Source organism: Suricata suricatta, chromosome 10 (assembly GCF_006229205.1).
Source record: "Suricata suricatta isolate VVHF042 chromosome 10, meerkat_22Aug2017_6uvM2_HiC, whole genome shotgun sequence".
Lineage (NCBI taxonomy): Eukaryota > Metazoa > Chordata > Mammalia > Carnivora > Herpestidae > Suricata > Suricata suricatta.
In genome coordinates, this window is record NC_043709.1 from 58,979,599 (window position 1) to 58,985,303 (window position 5,705).

The window sequence follows — 5,705 nt, forward strand, 5'->3', positions numbered from 1 at the left end:
GCTCACTCCCAGGACCCTAGGATCATGATCTGAGTTGAAATCAAGAGTTGGATGCTTAACAGACGGAGCCACCCAGCTTATTTCTTTTTAGGGTTGAATATTCCATCACAGCCTATTATCCATTCACCTACCTAAGGATATTTTGGTTATTTCCATATTTTTGCAATTATGAATAAAGCTGCTAGACACATCCATGTGCAGAATCTTGTGTGGATATGAGAGTTTTCAACTTGTTTGGGTAAATATCAGAAAGACAATTGCTGCATTTTATAGTATGAGTATGTTTCATTTTGTATGAAATTGAAAACCTGTCTTCCAGAGTGGCTGTACCATTTTGCATTCACCATAGCAATGAGTGAGGATTGCTGCTCCTCCACATCTTTGCCAGCATTTGGTAGAGTCAGTGGTTTCTATTTTGGCCATTCTAATAGGTGTTGTAGTAGCAGTAGACTGTTCTTTCTTTTTCTTTTTTATTTAAGACTTTAAATTTCAGAGAAGTTTAAGGTACAGAGATATTTACCTGATATCCTTTGCCCCCACACATGCATACCTTCATTCGTTGCCAACACTCCCCACCAGATTGGTATGTTTAGTACAATTGATGAACCTATAGTGACACCTATTATCATCCAAAATCCAGTTCACTTAAGGGTTCACCCTAGGTATCATATACTTTATGGGTTTGGATAAATATAAAAGACATGCATCATAATGATGGAACCCTACAATCTTATGGTTTAAAATGTTCTTCTACTCTGCTGTTCATCCCTTCCTCTGCCCACAGCCCTCTTGCTACCACTTATCTTTTTCCTCACACTATATTTTTGCCTTTCCTCAATGCCATCTTTGAATTCATACATAGGTACTCTTTTCAGATTGTCTTCTTTCACTCAGTAATAAGAATGTAAGATTCCTCCAGGTCTTTTCACAGCTTGATAGTTCAATTTTTTACCACTAGAGAATATTTAATTCCCTGAGTTTATCATAGTTTATTTATCCAGTAACTTACTGAAGCAAATCTTGGTGGTTTCCAAATTTGGGCAATATGAATAAAGTTGCTTTAAACTTCCATGTGCCAGCTTTGGTATGGACACAAATTTTCAGCTCCTTTGGATAAATACCAAGCAACATACTTGCTAGATCATAGATAGTAAGAGTGTGTTTAGCTTTGTAAGAAACTACCAAACGGTCTTTCAAAGTCACTGTACTATTTTTACAGTACCCACTAGTGATGCTTAAGAGTTCCTGTCACTCCACATGCAAGTATTCTGCAATTTGGTTATTCTGATAGGTGCTTACTGGAATCCTATTATTGCTTTACATTACATTCCCTGACTGAATATGATACAGAACACTTTTTCTTATATTTATTTGCCATCTGCATATCTTCCTTGTGAGGGGTCTGTTAGGGTCCTTTGTTCAGTTTTTAAAAGATTGTTTATTTTCTTGTACTTGAGTTTAAGCATTCTTTGCATATGCTAGAGACCCTTGGTTAGACATATCTTTTCTACATATTTTCCCGAGACTATGTCTTTTCTTCTTAATTGCGAAAAATGTCTTTCACAGAGAAGAAGTTTTTCATTTTAGTGAAATACAACTTATCAATTATGTTTTTCATGGATCATGCCCTGGTGTTGTATCTCTAAAAAGGCATCACCAAACACAAAGTCACCCAGATTTCTCCTATGTCATCTTCTAAGGGTTTTTAATTTCATGTTTCACACTTGCTTATGACTCCTTTGAGTTAACTTTTGTGAATGTCATGAAGTCCATGTCTGTGCTCACATTCTGCATGTGGGCGTCCAGGCACACCAGCACTCTTTATTGAACATCCTGTCTTTTCTCCATTATATTCTTTCCGCTTTGCTCCCTTGTAAAAGATCAGTAGAGTCTATTGATGTGCCTCTATTTCTAGTTTCTCTATTCTACTCAATTGATCTATTTGTTTATTTTTTCATCAATACCACACTACCTGGATTAGTATAGCTGTGTAGTTGTGTATAATTGAGTTTGTAGTATCATCAGTCCTCCAAATCTGCTCTTCTCCTTCAATGTTATGTTGGCTATTCTGGCTTTTTACCTTCTCATATAACTATTTTTTTTAAATTTTTTGACATTTAATTATTTTTGAGACAGAGACAGAAACAGAGCTAGAGGGGGAGAGACAGAGAGAGAGGGAGACACAGAATCCAAAGCAAGCTCTAGGCTCCGAGCTGTCAGCACAGAGCCCGACACAGGACTAGAACCCAGAAACTGAAAGATCATGACCTGAGCTGAAGTCAGCCACTTAACTGATTGAGCCACCCAGGAACCCTCATATAACTTCATTTTAATATCTAAAGTTTTTCAAATACAAAAAATTACTTGCTTGAGTTTTGATTTGGATTGTATTGAATGTATAGGGCAAGTTGAGAAGAAATGACATCTTGACAATATTGTCCACTGTCCACATGTCCACTTCTCCATTTATATAGGTCTCTTTTTATTTCTTCCAGTAGATTTTTATGTTTTTCCTCCTAGAGATCTTACACATATTTTATTAGATTTATACATAAGTATTTTATTAGGGAAATTGATATAAATATTGGTTTTTAATTTTAAATTCTACTTGCTCATTGGTAGAACAATGCTCATATGGAAAGCAATTAACTTTTCTATAATAACCATATATCCTGCAATGATCCTGTATCTCCTCTTACTTTTATGAGGGTTTTTGGAAAATTCTTTCATATTTTCTACATAGACAAATGTCACCTGTGAACAAAGATTTATTTATTCTTCCTTTAATTCTGTATAATGTTTTATAGTAATTTGCTAGGAATGCCATAAAAAAATACCAAATACTAAGTGCCCTAACCACCAAATATTTTTTCCAATTTCTGAAGACTGAAAATCCAGAATCAAGGTGCCATAAATAAATATTCTGAAGCTTCTGTCTTTGACTTGCAGATGTCTGCACTCTTGGCCCTCAGTGCATATGCACCTCTAGTGTGTCTCTGTGTGCCCTAATATTTTCTTATAAAAACACCAGCCAGACTGTATAGAAAGTGGCTGTAACAGCCTTATGTAGAATACTTTTTTGAAGGCTCTATCTCCAAATATACTCACATACCGAGGGTACTGGGGGGTTAGGGCTTCAACATATGAGTTTGGGAAGACATAGTTCAGCCCATATTACTTTTATGTTCTTTTTGCCTATTATATTACCTAAAATGTCCTGAAAGGTGCTGAAGAGATGCGGTGAGGGGGGACATCTTTGCCTGATTCCTGTCTTAGTGGGAAAGCTTCTATTTCATCACCATTAAATATAATCTTAGCTGTAGGGTTTTACAGATTTTTTTTCAAGTGTAGGAAATGCTCCCCTATTCCTACTTTGCTAAGAGTTCCTTTACTTTTTATCTGTTGGTACCGTCACCAGAAACATCATACAAGGCCAAAAATTATGAGACATTCCTCCGTGGTATACTCCCCTCATACTAAGCAATTAATTAGTTCTGTGTATTTAACCTACAATTTTTCAAATCAAATTTTGTTTTCAATTATGTTGGTATACTTCAAGCCCAAACCAATAAAATGAACTGATATTGCAGTATCCTGACTGCAATCTTATTTCCCTCAAATAGATCCTCAGTACAGCCTAAAGGCTTTCCCTTATTGCCAGTATACACTTTCAGGCACTCACTTTGGAATCTTTATATTTATCTTTGGCATAAAAAATCTGTGGGTTTGGCTTCTTTTGCATGTGGGATGTGATTCTCACTATGAATTGTAAGCTCCCTAAAAAATAATGTTATTATACCTGAGCCTACACAACACATATTACACAGCCAATGAATTAATCAAATATGTAAATATTCACAGGCATAGATGAATAAATTTTGGACAATGCAGTATGTTAATGATTGACTTGCTCTATGCCTTTATTAAATATGCTCACAATAATAAACCCAGGAAAACAATGTATGAAAACCTAAGTTGAGGCCCTGGTTGCTCAAAAATATTTAGTTCTCTATATACTATTTTGGTTCTTTATATTAGGATTTAGCAAGTAGCAAGGTCTCAGGACACTCTATAATGCCTGTTGATTTCATATAAAAATTTCCAAATTAATCTTTATAGTTAGATTAATTATTTATTATTATATGTCTTTTATTATTATTACTTCCTCTTGATATAATACATATCAGACATCGATTCAAAATGAAAATTCAATAACTACATAAAATGCTAAAACAAAGTAGTTATATAATTGGAAAAGATATTGATTTTAAAAATAAGTTGGGAGGGCATTCACTTTTGAATGCCTCCTCTCTATAAAGAGAGGTTTTCTACTATTTTTCCTTCCTAATGTAATATTCTAATAAAATTTCACTCGCTGCTTCAAAAAAAAATTTGGACATTCTTGTCAATGTTAGAAATTATATAATAAAGCAAGGAGAAAGTCCAAACAAACAACTCACAAAACATTGTTTATAAACTATATTAACATATAAAACCCATACTCAGCAGCAAGCCATTAAGTAAATACAAATCAGTTCTGTGAAACAGAATGTTATTTGAGACAGTTGGAAGGTTCATCTTGAAAAATGCTTCTCTAATATCTAGGACATCTCCAATAACTGAGATGTTCAGGATGACCAATGTTCCAGGTACCTCATCAGGAAAAGGTTCTTAGTATATATTTATGGTGTTAAATAGAATAACTCATTAATGGCCACAAGGAATATGAAACAAATAGCAACAAAATCAATGGTGAAAAAGAAATAATAATCAAAGGATAGGATTTTTCTTTAGAAGTTTTTTTAGAGCTTCTTTGACATCTTTGTTTCTCAGAGAGTAAATCAAAGGATTCAGCATGGGAGTGACTAGGGTGTAACATAAGGAGGCCACTTTGCTCAGCTCAGGAAACCTGTCAGGGATGACATACATAAAAATCACGGCACCATACAGCACACTCACGACTCCGAGGTGAGAGCTGCAAGTGGAGGCGGCTTTCTTACGACCTTCAGTAGATCTTATCTTTAGAACTGTGGACACAATATACATATAGGACACGATGATGACAATAATGGTAGGTAAAATAATAATGCTGCATAAGAAAAAAGAAGTCACTTTAAGAAAGTATATATCAGAACAAGAAATCCTTTGAAGTGGACGGTAATCACAGTAAAAGTGGTCGATGGCTCGGGAAGCACAAAAGGACAAAGTAAATGTCACGCTGGTCAAAAGAACTGAACTGATGCAGCCCCATAAATAGGAACCAAATACCAACTGCATGCAGAGACGCGCTGTCATCTGGACAGAGTAGAGGAGTGGGTTGCAAATGGCAATAAAGCGGTCATAGGCCATGGCTGCCAGGAAAAATGCCTCAGTTACGATGAAGAGGGCAAAGAGAAAGAGGTGCGTCACACAGCCTGCAAAGGAGATGGACTTGTTCTCAGACCAGAAGTTGATCATAGCCTTGGACGCAATAACAGACGACTAGAAGAGATCAATGAAGGACAGTTTCCCTAGGAAGAAATACATTGGTGTGTTCAGCCGGGGATCCGTCATAATAATGGTCATCATCCCAACATTCCCTAGAAGGATCATGGCATACACCAGCAGAAAGAGCATGAAGAGGAGAATGTGGAGCTCTGAGAGGACCCTGAAGCCGACAAGGATGAAGTCAGTCACATCAGAGTCATTGCTTGTTCCCCTGTCAC

General features: G+C 36.0%; 1 pseudogene; it reads right to left on the minus strand.

Moving 5' to 3' along the window:
- Nucleotides 1-4,770: 4,770 nt before the first annotated feature.
- Nucleotides 4,771-5,705, minus strand: part of LOC115305191 — a 17,709-nt pseudogene continuing 16,774 nt past the window's right edge.